Source organism: Papio anubis, chromosome 19 (genome assembly GCF_008728515.1).
Source record: "Papio anubis isolate 15944 chromosome 19, Panubis1.0, whole genome shotgun sequence".
In the NCBI taxonomy this organism is placed as follows: domain Eukaryota; kingdom Metazoa; phylum Chordata; class Mammalia; order Primates; family Cercopithecidae; genus Papio; species Papio anubis.
This window is the reverse complement of record NC_044994.1, coordinates 602,668-623,105: the sequence shown is the minus strand read 5'-3', so window position 1 is coordinate 623,105 and position 20,438 is coordinate 602,668. Positions and strand designations below refer to the sequence as shown.

The window sequence follows — 20,438 nt, the reverse complement described above, 5'->3', positions numbered from 1 at the left end:
CTCCGGCGACTGGAGGCGGGACACCTCCCCGGCGGCCGCGGCGCCGCGTCCCCTGTCTCCCCGCGCTGCGGCTGCGGACCGGGCCCGGCGGGACTAGCAGGCGAGTGCGTTGGCCCTGCCCGCTCCTCGCGCCGCCGCGGCCGGCCGGGGATCCCCTGCAAGCCGCGGAGGAGCCGCCGCCTCCGCCTCCGCCGCCGCCGCCGCCAGACAGGCTGCGGGTGCCTGGGAAAGTGGAAGCGGGGCGGGGAGCGCGGGGGAGGCCCGGGGGTGAGGTCCTCAGCTCTTAAAGAACCCCGGCGCGCCGCGCTCCCCGCCGGCCCGCCGCGCGCCCCCTGCCGCGCCCCGCACCGCGCCCCTCCCCTGGCCGGCAGGGCCAGTGGCCGCGGAGCCGCACTGCGGGCAGTCCCCGCCTCCGCTCCCGGGGGCGGCCCAGGTGAGTGCGGACCCGAGGTGGCCGCCGTGGTCGCGGTTTCTGGCCCAAGTTCACCGCGGCGCTGCGGAGGGAGGGGCGGCCGAGGGGGGCGGGGGACTCGGGGACCGGACGCTTTGGGAACTGGACGTCCGCGAGCCTGCGCCGTCGGCGGGGGCCGGAGGGAGCAGCCGGGCGCCGGGCGCGCGAGGTCTGTGAGGCTGCGTCCGGGTGGGCTTGTCCGTGGGCACGGCGGGGGTCCGGCGCTGGCCCGCGGGCGGGGTTGCGCCAGTGGAGGGACCTCGTCGACCCCCACCCCGTTTTCTGTCTCCCGGTGCCCTGGGGCGCGGGTGTCCCGCGGTTGCAAGACTCAATTCTGCACCGCCCGGAGGCCGGGATGGGCGCGCGGGTGGCAGCCCCAACCGTCTCGGAGCCCCTAGGCCTCGGCGCGCCGCGGCGGGCGGGGACTGGAGGTCAGCGGGAAGCGGGAAGAGCCTGCAGGACCTGGCCGGGGAGTTTGTGGGAAGGAGGGGGCGGGCCAAGCCCCGCAGCCCCTCAGTCCCGCATCCTGCACCGCGCGCTCCCCGCCCCCCGACCCCTCGGGCCCGCTTCACCCGGCGTCCCCCCGGGTCCCCCCGCGCGCGTTGACGTCGGTCGCGGGACCGCCCGGAGCTCCCGGCATTGGCTGGGAAGTCGATTGTCTCGGGCGGCTGCTGTTGCACTCAGGCTGGGTCTCAGAGCCGCGGAGGAAGCAGGCGTGCGTTGAATTTCTTTCTGCCCCTCACCGTGGAATAAACAGGAAGCGACGAGCACCCAGCCCGGCCCGGCGCTTGCCTTTGTGACGGGGTCTGCGCTGCGCAGCCTGCAGGAGGCTTCCTGGGACCCCTGCCCGGTGCGCCGCCCGGTGGGCCTGGGGGCGCGCCCTGTGAGTACGCGGTGGAAGACAGTGGGCTCGGCGTGGGTTAAATCGCTGTCGTGGCGGAGAGGGCATTTGCTTGTTTTTAAACTTTTTTTTTTAATTGGAAAAGGAGGGGGTTTCCCGACGAGGCAGAGGTTTTCAGGACGACAGGGACGCGTGGTGGGTGGGCGGCCCCGGCAGAAGGCGCATCCGAGGGCACCGTGTTCTTGGGTCACCTACCTGGAGGGACACCTCGTCGCCAGTCAGGGCAGCGAGAAGCTCTTTAAAGCAAGCGGGGCTCCTTAGCTCTGCCCAGGAGCAGCAATGATTGCTGTGTGCCCCTAGCCACGTGAACTAGCGTGATTTTTATTTTCCCCCCGAAATTTTTTAATTAGCTAGAATTGGATAATTTTGATTTACTTCTTTTCTTTTCTTCTGTGTCCTGGTCTATTCCCTTCTCTTTTTCTCTTTCCTGATTATTTTGGCATCTTCTCATCCCTGGACTAGCGCTGCTTTCTAAATGTTAATTATCCTTGCAATACATATTTATTGAGGGCCTACTATGTGTTAGGCATTGTGGGATGTGAGGTAAGAGTAGCTGTACAGAATGTGGGTTCTGAGCGCTTGTGTTAGTAAGTTATTTGCAGTAGAGGTGGATAGAGATGGTGAGCAGCACAGACTCTCAAAAATAGGGTTCTGTGGCTGGTATAGGGGTTGGTGCCTTCTCGAAGGGTTAGTGCTGGGAAGCTTGCCTTTAAAAACGGCCCTTTCTGCCGGTTTGGCTAGCCAAGAATGGCATTCTCCTCTCTGTATCTGCCCTGGAGCTTCAGGACTGAGTATTGAATGACAGAAGGTTCTGCAAAGTCTGCACAGGGAGACTGCCATTGCATCAAGTCATGTCTGAATTCTGTATATGAGTATTGTCTTTTCGCGTCTTTAACTCGAGTGTATTGTCAGCTGTAACTCTGCCTTTGTACTCTGCACAGTTCTTCTGGAATACAGTCTTTGTGTTCAGTCAAGGATCGTAGTGTCAAATCTGAGTCATTACATAGACAAATGAGGACATCTGAGTATTACCCATGTATATTTATTGAATTACACTTGGTTTCCCATCAACCCTTGAAATGTTATTTGATGGACCTTTCTAAGCAGTGCTTTTGAAAACAGGGGGCTAACTTCCTTATGATCTTTGAAAGCTTAATTCTTTTTAAGAGCTTCGTTTTGCTATTGACGTTGAACACACTGTTAGGAATTAGGGCTGGGAATGTAAATGCCAGTAAGGGATTTGCTGTAATGGAATTGTAGCTACCTCCCTCCCTTGTTTTAAAAGACCTCTCTAATTTCTTAACGTTCTGCTGTTACCCTTGGAAGGGCTTGCCACTGTTGGCCATGGTCCTGGTTCGTGTAGGTTTGTATTTACATTGGAAAAGACTTCCCGGCAGGTTTTTAGGGCTGCCTCTTGAATCCTCTCGTGGGCTTGGATTGCAAGACCACAGCCCTGCAGTGGAACACAGCCAGTGCCAGCTGCTTATTAAGGGATTTTGTGCCAATTTGTTGGCACATTATTTGAGACTCCTCCACCCCACCCCACTCCTACTGGAGTATATACATACATAGACAAATATTTATTTTCCCCCAACTGCTGACAGTGTTCTAAGAATAGTTTTCTTGCCTGGCACGCGGAGAGCAAGGGCCCGTCTGCAGAGGTGTTTCCAGTTTGGGACTGTGCTGCAGTCTTGGTTGACTTAGCAGCCTGGCAGATCAGCCTCGCAGCTCCTGGGACGCTCTCTGTTTTTCCTCTGGGCTGCTGCAGGGTAACGTCCCTGTCTGATAGGGAAACACGGTCAGAGGAGAGTCAGTTTTGCTCCTTGTGGGTAGTTTCTGGCAGGCGGTCCAGCAGAGACAGACCCCTGAGCTGCTGACCTCTTTGCGTGTAGCCGGCATCAAGTCTCCTTGTGGTGGTGCGTGGGAGGCGACTGCTCTACGTCATCACGCAAAACCAAAGCCATCTCAGGGCTCCGGGCAGGATCCTTGCAATTGTAGACTGCTCTGATCTTTCTGGTAGTCCTTGCCATGTTTCTTCTCATCTTTCTTTGGAATCTGGGCTTATGCAATCTCTATGATGTGTCCTTCTTTCTGTGTAAGAGTTAATAGAGAAGGGAAAATAAGTTATCACTCAAGAAGTGATAAAACATTGTAGAAGAAGAGCATACCATTTTAACCTGGAAAAAATTTTGGAAATACTTAACGGAATGTGTAGGGGCACATGGATATTAAATGTGAATAGCGGCAAAATTGCTGTGTAGTCCAAAATTATTCTTTCCTTTCTTCCTTCCTCTCTGTCTCCTTCTGTATCTCCCTCTGTGTCTTCCTTTTTTTAGGTCTCAGAAAAAATCTCCTGGAAGCCATTATATTCTGATGTCAAAGGGACGTTCTGCCTACGTGAACTGTGTTAGTCTGGAATTACATCTTGACCTATATTATGGGTGTGCATGGGAGGTGAATCTTAAGTTTCAAAATAGAAATGCAAAGGTTCTGCCTACTATTTGAAAATTTAGGCCACAAGACCTGCCACTTTTTAGGGAGAGATTTTTTTGGGGCATTGTTTGCTTCGTTGTTAGGCAAGGAAAGGACTGAAGCTAGTACCTGTACTATTAATTACTCTGAAAATACTGGGTTTGAATTTCCAGGTAATGTCGTTTTTTTTTTTCCATCACAGGAGGAATTGAAAATGATGTCTGTGTTGTCACATATCCGTGTGATTTAAGAATGGATTGCTTTTCTTTGAATTCCCACTAAAAATGGTACTTTGGCCTTCTAAGCTGTTTTTGTGAAGACTTTTCTTTCCACCAAGCTTGTTTTCCAGATAGGTCTTGGAGATTACAAAGAACATAGATATAATTTCTCCTTTGATTGGCAGCTGCGAGCTTTCCCGGACAAAAATAATGCAGCACTGTGCCAAATGGTTGACTTTTCTAGAATAAAAACTCTAAAGGGTATGCAAAAAGTCCTCTGGTTAATATATTGGCATTCCCAGAACCCACTAACACTCCGGCAGCCTGCCAGACTGCACTTAACGAGGACACAGAATGTCTGGCTCAATCCCCATGAGCAGACGGGGGTGGGGTCTGCATGTCCACACCCTTTATTAATTTTTAATGACTGTACTTTTGTTTTGCAGATTTCCTCTGTACCCCTTTCTCAACCGTCTCCTACAACGTCACTCCCCCCATCCATTTATTTACTCATTTACTTGGCATCGGAAAAATGTCGAGCGGTTCAGGGTTAAGAGTCCTGCTGAGGGATCATTTCTGTTTGCATGGGTTCTTTTGTTGTTGCCTTTTTTTCTTTTTCTTCCTTTTTTTTTTTTTTTTTGGAAGAGGAAGAGAGAAAAGGAACAGAAAAGATGACAACTTTTTTTTTTTTTTTTTTAAAGGATGCTTTATTGTCTGCTGGAAAAAGAGAAGCATTTACGAAACTTTAAGTTTGTCAGACAGTTTATGTGACAGTGCAAGTTGGTGCTTGCCAAGCTCCAGACAGATTGTTAATGTTACATGACAGGGATAAATAAATTACCGCTGTCTGCAACACGCTTGCACTGCAAACGCACTCTGCAGCCGGCGGCCGGCTGGGCGCCGCTCATGGGCCTGGTGTGCAGGCAGCTGCGCAGAGGGCCTCTGCCTGCCGCCGAGAATGCTGTGCCTCGGTTCGGAAATGAGAAGGATGTGCCTTGCTTTTATTTTTGGCTCTACTGCAGGGCAGTAGAATCCGAGGAGCAACTCTGTGTCCTTTATTTTGCTAGGCTGCTCCGCCTTCTCCCCTGCGCTGGCCCCACCTCTGGTCCACACTCCCGTTCTTCCTCCGAGCAGGGAAAGCAGGCACCTAGCTTCTTCCCTGGAGACCTCAACTTTGTGCTTGGCTGCCCAGGGCCTAAAGTATCTCAAAGCCAAGTTTCAGGCTGTTTACAGTTGTGTTATTTCTGCAGGTGCAGACACTGAGAACAAATTGTCTGCGATAGATAAGCCTGTACTGGCCTGGGAGGGCCTGGGTGGCACTCCTTGGGCATAATGTACTTTCATCTGGGCAATTTGGAAGCTCAGCTGGCAGAGTGACAGGTGTAATGAACTTAATGGTCTTGCCCTAGTTGTTTGCGGACACACAGCTCATGTTACAAAGCCGCCTCATACCGGGGTCCCCTGCCAGATGATTTGCTCTTCTCTTTGTGGATGGGACTTGGGGACTGGACGACTGAGTGGCGTTAAGGTAGGGAAGCGGGTGGGTGTGAGTGGCGTGTGTGTGTCCTCATCTGCTCTGTTCCTAAGAGGACCTAGACAATCTCCTGAAGGTAGGCCTTGAGAGAAAGAGATCCTTCCCACTCACACTGGCTGGCCATCCTCCACGCCAGGTGTCAGGAGGACACTTTGTGCAGATGTGCTTCGACTTCCTGCCTCTGGGGTTTGCAAAGGGCAGGCTTTCTGCCACGTTGTGTGGTTTCCTGGTGTGCTGCCTGCCTGGCTGCTGGGATTCTCCAGAAGAGGGCTGGGCCGGCAGTGCACAGCCAGGCATTGTTCTCAGAGTCCGTGGCCCCAGGGACCAGCAACCTGTGCACAGAGCTGCACGGGAATTTCCGCTGGAAAGCCTCTGCTAACGAAGGCGGTCGCCGGAGAGGCTGTAGGAGGCCAGGCTGCTCTCCGAAGGGCTCCCTGACCTCTAACCAGGGCACGTGGGCAGATAATAACAGCAGCTCCAAGTGCTCCTGTGCCTCTCCTGTGTGCCAGGCTCTGTTCTGAGGGCTGCCATACACTGATTCACTAATCTAATCCTCACAGCGGCCTGTGACGTGGGTCCTCCTGCCATCCCCATGTTACAGAGACATCAAGACATTGCCCAGAGTCAACCACTGTGTGAATAAAGGGTGGAATGGCCTAGGCAGCGTGGCTCCAGGTTCCGGGACCTAAATGAGGTGGGGCCTGGGTCAGGAATTCTTCATCTGGGACCGCTTGCTGGCAGGGTACCATTCTCTTCTTGTCCCCATACAGGTCCCACTGGGACTCTATCCAGCCAGCAAGTTCAGGGTTTCGTCCCTCTTGCCTCTCCGCTGTGGCCCTCCCTCTCCAACTCCCTCCCCTGTTTTAACCCCAGTCTCTGCTCTCTGCCTGTCTTGACTATGGCAAGAGCCTCAGTTTTGAGGACTGGACCATGGCAGCTTTGTCTCTGCCCACCTTATCCCTTGAGTTCCTTGAGAGAAAGACAAAGCAGCAATCAGTAGGAGTGTTGGTATTGCCAGATATTTCTTCTGTACTGGTCCTTAAAACCGCTTCCGTCAGCCTCCCCGTGGCACCTCTTGATGTAGCCTGGTGGGGTGTGACTGCCCGGTTCCTGGGAGCAGCTAACCGCCTGGGTCTGGGGGTGTGTGCTGGTAATGCCCCTGCCAGCTGTCCCTTCACTTGGGAGGATCCAGTTCATCCCAGGACAAAGAGCGCTATAGTTTTTCTTTTTTTTTCTTTTTTTTTTTTTTTTGAGATGGAATCTCACTCTGTTGCCCAGGCTAGAGTTCGGTGGCACAATCTCGGCTCACTGCAAGCTCTGCCTCCTGGGTTCATGCCATTCTCCTGCCTCAGCCTCCCGAATAGCTGGGATTACACGCGTGTGACACCACGCCTGGCTAATTTTTTTGTATTTTTAGTAGAGACAGGGTTTGACCGTACTAGCCAAGATGGTGTCGATCTCCTGACCTCATGATCTGCCCCCCTCGGCCTCCCAAAGTGCTGGGATTACAAATGTGAGCCACCGCACGTGGCCTACAGTTTCTTTAAAAATGAAAAAAAGTTATCCCATCTTTAAGAGTCTCTTTTTTTTTTCTTAGATAGAGTCTCCCTTTATTACCCAGGCTGGAGTACAGTGGTGCAATCCATCTCAGCTCATTGCAACCTCTGCCTCCCACGTTCAAGCGATTCTTGTGCCTCCTAAATCGAGTAGCTGGGATTACAGGCATGCACCCCTACATCTAGCTATTATTTGTATTTTAGTAGAGACGGGGCTTCGTCATGGTGGCCAGGCTGGTTTCACACTCATTACCTCAAGGGATCTGCTGGCCTCAGCCTCCCAGAGTGCTGGGATTATAGGTGTGAGCCACTGCGCCTGGCCAAGAGTCTCTGTTTTGCTCCATGGGGTATAGGTAAATGAATCGTGCATATTGACTTGTACATCCTGTGAAATGTTGTCCACCTTGGACAAGCTAAATCTTCGAGATTGTGGGACCTAAAGGGAGGACCCAAGAGATGCACATATCATGAGTCTAGCAGGACAGTCAGCTCTTTGCAGACTGGTCCCCAGTCACAGGCAGGAAAGGGTGTCCCTCCCAGCCCTGGAGCCACCCCCAGCCGCTGGCATGGATGCTGACCCCTGTGTAGATACTGCTGAGCGTCCCACATGTCGCAGGGCATTTCTAAGCCTTCGTGGCGTTTGATCTGCAGGCTAGCCTGGCGTGGGGCTGGTTAAGTTACGGTTGAGGAGGTGAAGACCTCTAGAGAGACTGTCCTGGTCCGGGCCCTGTCTGCTCGGTCCGTAGCTCTCAGCAGCAACACATTGTCAGGACCCAAGATGCGAGGCCTGTCTTGGGGTAGCTGCTCCTGGAGGTATCTGTGGGACAAATAACGTCGTCTTTTCCTGATTACGTGTGTACTGAAGAGAATTAGGAAATAGGGAAAGAAGGAAGAAAATAAAAATCCCTGAAATTTTCTATGATGTCACTGCTAGAGATGATTAGTAGGTTAGTAGATTCCAGGTTCATTGATTAATTAGAAAGTAATTTATGTACTTTTTAAGAAGCTTAGCATTCTTTCGTGAACGTTTTTCATGTGATTTAAATATTCTCCAAAATCCCACTTCTGGACTGTATAATATTCCGTTCTATGGTTATATTGTTATTTTTTTAAAACCAGTTTTAGGACATCGAGGCTGTTACCAGTTTTCTGTTACAAATACGATTGCATTGAACTTCTTTAAACATTTTTTTTTTAGAAATGTATTATGTAACTTTATAATTTAAAAAAATGGAGATGGAGTCTTGCTCTGTTGTCCAGGCTGGAGTGCAGTGGTGTGATCTTGGCTCATTGCAACTGCTGTTTCCCAGGCTTGTGGCATCCTCTCCCCTCAGCCTGCTAAGTAGCTGGGACTACAGATGCTGCCACGCCTGCTTTTTTTTTTTTTTTTTTGGTAGAGCCCGGGTTTCACCATGTTGCCCAGGCTGGTCTCAAACTCCTGGGCTGAAGCAATCTTCCCGCTTTGGCCTCCCAGGGTGCTGGGATTATAGGCGTCAGCCACTGTGCTTGGCCTGAACTTTTTTTTTTTTAATTGTTTGGGTAGATTCTTAAAAAGGAAATTAGGGGGTATAAGACTCTTAAGGGTCCTCCAAAAATATTGCCAGATGGGGCTTTCAGAATGGGAGAGGCAACTTACATTCCTACAGACAAGAGGGTGACTGAACCCTTGTCAATGCCGAGTATTATTTAAAAAAGCTTTGCAAATTTGGCAGTAAATGATATGATATTTAAATTTTCTTCCTAACGATATGATGTTTAAATTTTCTTTCCTATCTTTTTATTTTGAAAATCTGACTTTGTATCATCTGGGTCATCGATGAAAAGAGTTTTGCTGTTTGCTAGAATTTTGTTAAGGCCAAACATCGTAATGTCAGTGGATGATCTCAGTAGGTGGGGTAAGACCTTTGTGCTTTTTAAAATTCAAGTTAAGTAAAAGTAGAATCAAATTCTACTCAGGTAGGTTCAGGGCAGTAAACATTCTAATAATGTGTCTTTTAAGCAAATTACAGGATATGATGGGTATAGACTGCTCTTGGTCTTCCCCCATCCTCCTCATCCTCCCTCTTTAGGGGTAGCCTTGAACTCGCAATGGAGAATGAGGGCCAGGAGAGGGTGGAGTCAGCACCTGGCTGTTTGGATAGCCCCACCCTATCTTGTTCAGTCGCTTCTCTTCATTTCAAATGACCCCTATTGGACCTCACGCTCTTTGCTAGTCTTGCCCCTAAGGACGCAGACAGAAAATTCATGATCCTCCATACTCCGTGCTTGTGTCATCTGTGGAGGACCTGCACTTCCTCTGCAAATGTGCTGATCTGCTTTCCTCCAAGGCATCAGCCCTTCCAGAGTTGCAACGACTGAACAGTGCCTGACCTCCTAAGCTGTTGCTCGTAAAGCTTGAGAGAGATGGAAAATCACTTTACTAGGTGGTGATGAACTAATTAAAGACAGTCTTTCATTGAGGGGTTGGAAACGGCTGGACTGGAGGGTGCCTACCGTGCTGGAGGGAGCAGCATGGCACCACTTTGTCTAGGCCTGGTCATGATCAGTGTGGTTTAGTTCACAGGCACCTGAGCGTATCAGGTGGGGAGACCCCCATGTACTATGCAAGGCGCTCACCTGCTCTCTTGTGTGCTGGGGATGTACCTCCCCCGGCGTTGACTGGTGGACGGTGAGTGGGCCCCACAGGGCCTGGTGGGCACATGTATTAGTCCGTTCTCATGCTGCTATGAAGAAATACCCGAGGCGGGGTAATTTGTAAAGGAAAGAGGTTTAATTGACTCACAGTTCCACATGGCTGGGGAGGCCTTGGGAAACTTACAGTCATGGCGGAAGCGGAAGCAAACTTGTCCTGCTTCACTTGGCAGCAGGAGAGAGAAGGGCAGAGCGAAGGAAGGAAAAGCCCCTGATAAAACCATCAGCTCTCGCAAGAACTCACTATCGTGAGAACAGCACGGGGGAGCCGCTCTCATGATCTGTTCCCTTCCCATGAGGTCCCTCCCCCAACACGTGGGGATTACAATTTGGATTACAATTCAAGGTGAGATTTGGGTGGGGACACAGAGCCTGAACATAGCACAGTTTTTGTGTTCTGTGCCAAAGCTTTCAAGGAGGTGCCTAGGTGTGTGAGCCTGGGCACTGCAGGTGCAGGTGGCAGAAGCTCAGCTGGCGATGCCGTGCCCCATCTCCCTGGGCTGAGACTGCAGACTGGGTCCTTCTCAGCTCCGCCTGGCCTGTCATCAGCACCACACTCTGTCCCGGGTGCACACCTGCCCTCACCTGTGGCAGTGCCAAGACCTTGGAGATGGATTCCAAAAGGCTGGAGATGGGATGAGGCCTGCGGAGTGGAGATGGAGTGTGCCGAGGGCTGCTAATGGGGTGGCAGTCCTCCAGTGGTCTGGCCAGTGGGGTCCCTCAGTGTCTTTGGGGGAGCACGCCTCTGCTGTCGTCCTTGACGGTTCCCCATTTTCCCCCGTGAGGTGTGGTGGCTCTGATGTCACTGGGACGGTGCTTGCCATTGATCCAGGGGGCTTTGGGTGCCTGACAGATCCACCTGTGTTCTTGTGTTTGTTACTGGCTGAGGCGTGCAGAGCTGACTGATTTCTGTCTGATTTGACCTTGCTGTCTGGCTTGCTCCTGCAACACAGTCCCTGCTTTCCTGGTGGGGACAGGGGCCTTCTGGACACGATGTGTGCAGGACTCGGGGAAATGTCGGCAGTTGGTTGGCTTGGTTGAACATTTGTTTTTCTGCTACTTTGGCTATTAAGATAAATCTTGAACCCTAGGCCCGGCACAAGGCTGCAGTTTGAGACCAGCCTGGGTAGCATAGTAAGACCCTATCTCTACAAAAAAAATTTTTTAAAATTGTGCCTCTAAAACACTTAGCTTTCCTCCTATTGGTGTTTGAATATGACATTCAAGATTGTTTACTTCTAGACTAGAGGTCCCGGGATCTTGCAGTCTTTCATCTGAAGAGTAATGTAAAAATAATAAATAAATGTTGTCTATGTACAGTTACAAATAGCTATATGTAGTAAGTTTAGTCCAGAAAAATCTTGACGTTTGTTTTCTGATAAAGTTGAACTTTAAATGAAGCAGAGCAGTTGTTATCTGATGGGGCTCTTGGGGCATTACCCTCTCATGTGAATCCTCGCCCTTTGGTTGCTGTAACATTGTTTGTCTGTTGGAGTTTTGTAGCCCGGGCGCATTTGTGTGTCTGAGGGAATGGCTTCTGTTCTGCCATCTGCGTGGAGGAAGCTGTTCCCATTGGACCCACCGAGGAGGCAGCGTCCAGGCTGAAGTGCCGGCCTGTGTGTCAGCCGCCACGGGAGGACTGCATCACCCGCCGTGTGCTTGGGAGAATTCGGGTAAACGCGCTGTGTCCTGGCTTCCTGAGGGCTTGCCATGGCCATGGGCAGTTGCCCAGTCATCCTTCTAGCCGTCCCTCCTGGGCCCCTGTGCTGTCGGGCCCCTCGGAGGCCGTGCAACCTGGGGAAGGTCACTGACTCTAGGTCTCAGTTCACCCTTCTCTGAAATAGCTGTTTGCCCACCTCGTAGGTTTTTGAGAGGATTAGAGAAGATCATATGTATGCAGATGAGGTGGGACAGGCCAGCTGCCACAGTGAGTCTCAGTAAAAGGCATCTCGTGAGCCACGTGCGTACTCGTGAGACTTCTGCCCTGCGCTGGCACAGTCAGAGACCCAGTTCCCACCTTTTGGGGACATAGAGACCAAGGAGAAGATAGAATGTGTGTGGCGGAAGCAATTAGCAAGTACGAGTGGTTTTACAATCACGTCTTGAACTAAGCAGATTTTCAAGAAAGGCTTTAGATGTGGAGGAGAGTGAGGCCCCCAGGCCCAGAGGTGGTGGCTCTGACGCCTCCTTCGCTCCCTCCCTTCCTTCTCCTACTCTTTCCTCCTCTGTGCATTTTTATGGAGCACTCAGGATCCACGCACCAGGCACTAGATAAAGACATGGCTCTGTCCCCAAACCGGTGGAAGACAGGTGTGCCCACGGTTGCCACACAGGGCTAATGATCGCACCAGGGAGACAGAGGAAGATGTGAGTAGATCTGCTGTCTCCTGACTTCCTGAGGGCTCAGTGTGCTTTGGTCAATCAATGGAGACTTCATGGAGGAGGCCAAATGCTGTCGTCTGAATGTCTGTGTGTCCCCGAAACTCCTCAGTTGAAATATAACTCCACTGTGCTAGTATTGAGCGGTGGGGCCTCTAGGAGGGGATTAGGTCACGAGGCTCCTCCCTCATGTGTGGGATTAGTGCCTTTATAACAGAGGCCGGAGGAGCTTCTTCACCCCTGCCACCACGCGAGGACTCACAGAAGGCGCCATCTGTGAGGAATGGGCCCTCACCACACACCGGATCTGCCGGCACCTTGATCTTGGACGTCCCAGCCACCAGAACGGGGAGCAGCACATTTCTGCTGTTTCTAAATGACGCCATTGAAGGTATTTCGTTATAGCAGCATGGCTGGACTGAGACGTAGACCTTGGGCTGAGACTTAGTGTAAGAACAGTTTTTTTTTTTTTTTTTTTTTTTTAGGTGGACCAACAGGGAAAGAGTGTTCTAGGTCAGTGGGTTGCAGCGAAAAAGTACTAGAGCACACATACTTATTTTTACTTTATTGTTTCAAACTTTGTATATTTTGTGTACAATGTACTATTACCATAGCATATGTATATAATTTATAATTTATAAATAAATGTACATGACCTGTGTGCTTAGACATTTTTGCTTGTAGGAGTATATGCTTCAGAAAATTGGGGGCCCACAGGTGGGCAGTGGGAATGTGTGTTAAGACGGGGGAAGGCAGGGCAGGCCATGCATGGCTGCAGGTGGGGGAAGAGGTGAGAGGGTGTCTGCGGGTGTCATGGGTAGATGCTACTGCTTACAATGCCTGAAATTTCAAACTCAGACTCTAAATTACTTTTGTAGCTTTTAGTTGTCGTTAACCCAAAATCCACGGACCGTATCTGCACCTTTGACACCCTGACTCTCCTAGGCTCCTCTTCCTGGTCCGTCCTATCTGAACCCTCGAGGGCGAATCCTGACATAGGTCGGGGAGGGGTTGGATACACCAGTTGAGTGATCAGAAAGGTTGATAGGACTGCTTTATTTGTGGGAGAAATCTTCCTTAGGAGGGTGAGATTATTTATCCATGCTCGGAGCAGGGGCGCACCCTTTTAGGGCCCACATGCATTTATAAGAATGGAGACTTGTCATTTGGTGAAGCTCATTCCGGACGTCCAGGTGCTGCGGGGCTGCAGGGGTGAGTGAAGGTTCCTTCCCTGCCTGCGTGGAATGCACGCCACGGGCAGCGTCATCTTCAAGTTCAGAGGCATGTGGATGTCTGTGGGTGAGGCAAAAGGCAGGTGCTGCGGGAGGAAGTGGGAGGGAGAAGGGCAAGAGGGGTCTGGACAGGTTTTGCTTGAGAAGAAATGGCAGTGGACACATGGCTTGTGTGAAAGGTGGGCATACGCAGAAAGGCCAGAGGCTGGGAGCGCGAGTGAGCCGGGCGTGGGGCACTGCGCTTGGTGAGCGTGTCGGGTGGCCTTTGCCCTTTGGGTCACCATTCCCCCGGACTGCAGCCCTGCGCGAGGGAGTGTGAGTCTGGTCCTGGTGTGGAGTGTTTCTTCCCGTCTTTGTCGAAACCCAAATCAACCAGCCACGAATGGTAAAGAAAAACAAGCCCGTTAGAACACCTACCTGGATTTCATATCCAGTTGTTTGCAGCGGGGAGCTCTGTCTCAACCACAGTGCTTTAATAGTTGATATTTGTTTACGTTTCACAAAATGCTTAAATTTCATACTCCATGCAGTTCACGCCAGGAAGCCAGGTTGATCACTTTCGCATGGGAATAATCTGCCTTCTATTTGCAAAACGTGTAACTATTTAAAGCTTTCACAGACAACATCTAATTTCATGTTCCTTGGCTTTAAGGAACAAATAATTAATGAAATGTACATAGAAGTGTAATTAATGGATTTGTTTCTTCTTCTCTAATGTGGCTATTAGCTGAATGGGGAATTCAGGTCAGAGTTTGTTATTTTGATGTGTGAAACCTAATTGGAAAGTGATGCCCACTGGTTGTCCCAGCCACATAGCGGGCTGTTTTCTGAAGGACACTGGTCCCAGGGATGGCAGCTTGGTGGCTGGGCAGGCACCCACCCAGTCGATGTCATTTTGGGAGGTCAGGGGTGTAGCACTAGGAACTGAATTCAAAGATACACATAGTTACATCAAGGGGGCTGAAGGTGCAACCCCGGAAGCCATCTCCTGGTGGGCCGTGCAGGATGGGGTGTGGCCTGAGTACGGCGCAGGCTGGGCCACTGCAGGGGCCTGCTCTCATCTCCTCCCTCTCAGAGGAGCATCTTCTGGGCGCTCTTGTGGGACTTAGCAGTGTGTCCTAGGTCCTGAGCAGTGCAGAGACTCGGCCCGGTGCCAGCAGTGGGGTGGGTCCACCAGTGTGGCCCCTCTCGTGTCTGTCCCATTCACCTCCCGCCTCTGTCTGCGGCCTGTGCCCCTTTTTGCCTGGCACGGTTTGCGCTTCTGTCCTGGTACAATTTGTTTGGCTGTGGATGTGAGGTGACTTCAGTTCCATTTCTCCCCTTTCAACAACATCACCATCCTTGCCCCCTGGCCTTGTCCGGTGGGCGGCTCCCGCTGCCCCGTGCTGTGGCCCTTGCTCCCGGCCGCCGCTGGGCTCCACAAGCCTCTGTGTCACCTCTTGCTGCCGCATCTTTCCCCAGCTCAGCTAGTCACTGTCGTCTGCGGCTCTGACTCTTCCGCTCTGGCTGCCAAGTCCTCTGATCCCCTGCTTGCGTTCCAAGTGGAAGCCGTGTGTGCCGTTCACACTGGCTTCGCAGCTTCCCGCTCTCTCCTCCACAGCCGGGGAAGCGCCGCCTCCAGCCACGCTCCCTGGAAGCTGCGTGTGGGAGAGGCGCGTGCCGGCTGGGACGCCTGTCCGAACTCAGCTCTGGACCCGAAGCTGACGGTGGACACAGAGGGCTGCCACGGCTGCTGGCTCTCCCTGGTGTGGTCCTCCTGGTTCCCTGAAGGGAACAGGAGCCAGCGTCCCCATGACCAAGGCTCCAGCTCATTGTTCCAGTGATGAGGTGGCAGGTGAAGCGCTTTCTCATCTCCCCTGGTAGTTAGTTGTGGGATCAGTGAGGGCTCCAGATGATGGCAGAGGGCCTGCTTGTTACCACACACAGTGTGTTGGGGCAGAACTTGCCGCCAGTGGCTTCACCTCTGTTGCGGGCGCCTGCCCTGAAGGACATGAGCGGGTGGGGTGCTCTTGCGTCTGCTTAGACACGGGTCACTGGCTGCTAAGAAGGCCAATGCCGTGCCATTGGGATATGTTCTCTGCTGCTGGATGAGGTAGTGCTGCTGCGATGGAGCAAATGCATTGGCTTGCCGACTGTTGAGAGGTGGCATCAGGGGACCCTCTGGCTTGTTCTCAGGTTGGCAGAGGGGCCCACTGCTCAGAGCCCAGTAAGGGGCGGGAGAACTGTGTTTGGAAGGGCGCCAAGGAAGCCGGCACCCTCTTACTGGAAATGTTCTCCGTCCTGTGACCGGTTTGTCACTGTCTCTGGTGCTGTTCTATGGAAACCTTCTCTAAGCGAAGATTCTTTGAGTATTTTCCCCTCCCTCCCGGCTGATGCAGCCTCAGCGCAGAACCTGCTGGTAAGGTGTGGCCAGCTTCGGAGGCCAGAGGAACGGGGTCTCTCCCTTAGCTGTCCGTGGAGAGCGGTTTCTGAGCCCAGAACCTTGTACTCACAGCTGGAGAGCTTAGAGGCAGAGTTCTGTCGCAACTATTGAGACTGATTGTGTATTTCCACTGAGGACCTCGGCCCGAACTCCAGACCCCAGGCTTCTACACCTGCCTGCCTGCCAGGCGTCTCTACTCATGGGCACCTCCAAGCTAGCATGTCTAAGACTGAACTCTTACTCCCCCTGCTCCTCCCTGGCCCTCAGCTCCCGAGCCCTGTCACTCCCTCACTGTCCCATTCCAGTCACCAGCATCTGAAACACTGTAGCCTGTGCTTCACAAGAGCCCTAGTCCTGCTCTACCTGCCAGCACCCAAAGCCTCCCAAGTTCAGCTGCACTTGTGTCTCCGCTCGTCACCAGCATCATCCTTGTCTGCCCGGGGTTCGTGCCCAAGCACTCAGCCCTGCTCCGGGATCACCAGGCATCCTTGTGTGCCTCCGCCTCCAGGCCACATTCCCTGCTCCGTCATCCTCCAGCATCCTTTGTCTGCCCACAAGGTTCAGGCCACACACTGTGTCCTGCCTCGCCCAGCAATCCTTGTTCAGTTCAGTTCAGGCCACACATCTTCGGGGTCCTCCGCTCCGGCTCACCAGCATCCCAGTGTGTGCCCGGGAGCCCATGGGCCACACATCTCAGTCCGGTTCCGGTCACCAGCATCCTTGTGTGTCTGGGTTTCAGCCGCCAGTTCCGGCTTCAACAACAGCATCCTTAGGGGCCGCGGATTCACATCTCAGATGCTTCTTTTCTATTACCTTTTCCCATAGCTCCAGTCCATGTTTGAAACCCGTTTTTCTGCCTTCAGTGTTCATCCCACCTGACCGCCACTCGTCGCCACTACAGCAGCGCTGTAGGTCCTTGACTTGCTTGCAGGGTCTTTGACTGCCACCTCCCCAACTGCACCTGGTCTCGAATGCAGCAGCGAAAGTGACCCTGTGATCCTCAGTCCCTTGATATGCCCCCACGCCGGCCTCCCTCCTGCTGAGGTTTTCACCCGCAAGACCTCCGCCGCCTCCTGTGGCTGCTCCCACCTGTGCACCCCCTGTGTGCACGTTGGTCCCCTGGCGGCTTCGAGGCTTCCCCTGGGTCCGGTGTGTCTTGCACGGGCCTGGCTGGCTAGGAGGCTCCAGGAGGTAGATAATCATTCGAGTCCCCTGTCCTGGCCCTCGGCATCGGGCTGCCAGGACTGTTTGTTGGAATAAAATAGATGGACTTGTGGAGCAGACAATTCCTGGCCAGGGAGGACAGAGGGCAGGTCCACAGACTCGTGACTACCTTCCCCTTCTGTCACCTCCCAGGAAGCAGGGCGCCGCAGGCCACCTCGGCCTGGGTGGCGCCTGCTGGCACCGCCTCCGGGTGGGTGCCAGCCGGTGTGGGGCGGCACGCCCCGCCCGGGTGGGTGCCCGGCGTGGGCGCAGGCCATCCCCGCCCGGGTGCCAGTGCGCCGGGTGCGCGGTGGCCGCCCGCCCGGGTGGTGCCGGTGTGCGCGCGCAGGCCGCCCGGCCCAAGTAAGTCTGCGGGCGCAGTCCTCATCCTGGCAAGCCAAGTCGGGCGTGGGTGCGGCACTGGCCTGGGTGGCCGGCATCGGCCCCGGCCCGCGGGCCGGTGCAGGCGCGCCATCCCTGGCCCGTGGCGCTGGGTGCAGGCCGGCCCTGGCCCGGGTGGCCGGCATTGCCTTTGCCTGGGTGCCTGGGGTGCGGCTGCCTTTGCCAGGGTGCTGGTGAGGCTGCCTCGGTTTGTGGAAGCCAGGCAGCTCGCTCTGTCTGGGTGGTGCCAGGAGGTCACCACGGTGGCTGGGGGTGGCTGTTTGTGGTGCGTGAAATGCCTGCCTGTGGTGTTGGGCAGGCCATCCGCCTGGTGGCCGGGTGGCAGCGAGGCCATCCCCGCCTGGGTGGTGCCGCAGGCGCGAGGCCGCCCCCGGCCTGGGTGGCTCGGGTGTGGGCACCGCCCGCCTGGGTGGCGCTGGGTGTGCGAGGCCATCCTCGGGCCCGGGTGCCAGTGCCGGGTGTGGGCAGGTCAGCCCCGGCCTGGGTGGTGCCGGTGTGAAAGACCTGCTGGTGGCAGTGCCGGGTGGGTGCCAGGCCGCCTCGGCCTGGTGGTGTCGGGTGGGCGGGGCGAGGGTCGCCCCCTGGCCTGGGTGGTGCCGGGTGTGGGGTGCGAGGCCATCTCGCCTGGGTGGGGTGCCAGTGCCGGGTGTGGGTGCGAGGCCGCTCCCCTGGCCTCGCGGGTGCCGGTGCAAGGCCGCCTCGGCCTGGGGTGCCACTGGTGCAGGTGCAGGGCCTGGCCCCCTGGCCTGGGTGGGTGCCGGGGTGGGTGCAGGCCTGCAGGGCGTCGGGTGTAGGGTGGGGCGAGGCCATCCTGCCCAGTGGTGCTGGGTGTAAGCGCAGGTCACCTGGCCTGGGTGTGGTGCCGGGTGTGCCAGCCTGTCCTCATTCGGGTGGGTGCCTGGGGCGCGAGAATGGCCCTGCCTGCTGGGTGGGTGCCAGTGGCCGGTGGGTGGCGAGGTCAGTCTGCCTGTGGTGCTGGGTGTAGGTATGAGGCCATCCTGCCCCAAGTGGGCTGCCTGGTGCAGGTGCTGAGGCCATCCTCGCCTGGGTGGTGCCGGGTGAGGGTGCAGGGCCTGCCCCCGCCTGGTGGCTGTGGCAGGCGAGGCCTGCCTCTGCCTGTGCAGGCTGGTGTGGGTGCGAGGGCCATCTTGTCTGGGTGGTGCCAGTGCCCGGTAAAGCGAGGTGGCCGTCTTCTGTCTTTGTGGTGTCGGGTGGGTGGCGAGGCTATCTTGCCTGGTGCTAGTGCTGGTGGTGCGGAGGCTATCTCGGTTTGTAGGCGGGTGCGCGAGTATCGCCCTGGCCTGCGGGCTGGTGGCACGAGTCGCCCGGCCTGGTAAAAGCAGCGAGGCCATCCCGCCTGGGTGGGTGTCGGTGAGGCGAGGTCACCGCCTGGTGGGTGAGGATTGCGCCGGTAGGTGCGAAATAAGCCCTCACTCGCGGGCGCCAGTCGAAAGGGGCGCGAGGTCAGGCCCTCGTCTGGGTGGGCGCCGCGCCGTGCAGGCGCTTATACCGCCCCGGCTGGCAGGCGGGTGTGGGTGCGAGGTCAGTTCGTCTGGGTGGGTGCCAGCGCCGTAGGTGCGGCGTCAGCCCCGCCTGGTGGCAAAGGCGGCATGAGGCCGCCTCGTCTGGGTGGGCTTGCCGGGCGGCGGCCTGCCTCATCTGTGGTGCCGGGGTGGCGAGCTCTGCCTCGCCTGGGTGGGTGGCCAGCCGGGTGTGGGTGCGGCGGCCCCTCGGCCTCGGGTGGGCGCCAGTGCCGGCGGCAAAGCAGGCCGCCCCATCTGGGTGGGTGCCGGTGTGGCATGCAGGTCAGCCTCGGGCCCTGTGGGTGCCAGTGCCGGGTAGGTGGCGAGGCTGCCTTGCCTGTGGGGAAGGTGTGGGTGCGAGGCCATCTCGGGCCTGGGTGGGTGGGGTGTCGGGTGGGTGCAGGCCGCCCCTGCCTGGGGCCCATGGGTCAGGACAGGCCTCGGTGCAAACAAAGTCCTGCAGAAAGGCTGAATTATGAGCAGCAGTGAGAGGGATGCTCCTTCCTTCCGTGAGCCCCGCCCCCCCCCACCCCCCCACCTCCACCCACCCAACTCCACCCCACCCCCACCCCATGGATCTGCTACTTCACTCTTACATTCTTTCTTTGTTTCTGATTGTTTTCCGCTAAGTAAACTACCTACTGGAAACCAGGGGAAGCGATTGTTTTTCAGACCAACTTTTGCCCTTCCCTTCTCTCCTCCCAAACTTAACTTGCTGGCTACATATTTGGATAAATTAGTTATTTATTTGCTTAGAAACCAATTTGCCAAGCTGTAAAAACATCCGATTAGGCCGGGCACGGCGGCTTATGCCTGTCATACCAGCACTTTGGGAGGCCAAGGCAAGCGGATCACTTCTGAGGTCGGAGTTCGAGACTGGCTTTTGACCAACATGGGAGAAACCTCTACTCAAAATAAAATATGAAACCTGGGCTGGGCGCAGGCATGCCTGTAATCCCAGCTGCTGGGAGGCTGAGGCAGGAGAATCGCTAAACCCAGGAGGCGGAGGCCGCAGTGAGCCGAGACTGTGCCACTGCACTCCAGCTCTGGGCAACAAGAGCAAAACCCATTCAAAAACCAAAAACCATCAGATTGTTAAAAGCTTATTAGATTCCTCATCTGTAGATGCTTTCTCTTTAGACAAGATGTCTCTATCATAACTTTGATTCGTAGCAGCTCTGTTTTGGGATCAGGAAGAGTTCAAAGTAGAGAAAATTACGGTCTGTGAATCTCTCTTCCAGCTTTTCAAAGAAGACTAAATGTCCGACAGCTACCTGGAAGTCTGACTCACCCTCCAGGCATCTGACTGTGCTTTTATTCTGGTATTAGTTTTGTTGCCTTGGATTTGAAATCCACAAGGATTGTGAAAACCAAGTGTGGAAGAAGGAGAAAAACCTGGGAAAAAAAACCCCACATTCTAAGTAGTAGCAATACGTAACCGGAACGAAGGTCAA

At 54.6% G+C, this 20,438-nt stretch overlaps 1 protein-coding gene across 5 annotated transcripts in view; it reads left to right on the top strand.

Annotated features, from left to right (window-relative positions):
- The first annotated feature begins 340 nt into the window (after positions 1 to 340).
- The window catches only part of LDLRAD4 (low density lipoprotein receptor class A domain containing 4), a 428,295-nt gene continuing 408,197 nt past the window's right edge, over positions 341 to 20,438 (top strand). Inside the window, exon 1 of one of the 5 annotated variants that reach the window (XM_017951482.3) lies at positions 341 to 433. The gene's annotated coding sequence lies outside the window, so the exon portion shown is untranslated. Of the gene's footprint in view, positions 434 to 549; positions 621 to 1,048; positions 1,335 to 20,438 lie in introns of those variants that run through there. The other 4 variants (XM_017951490.3, XM_017951496.3, XM_017951480.3 and 1 more) reach the window with 4 other exon arrangements.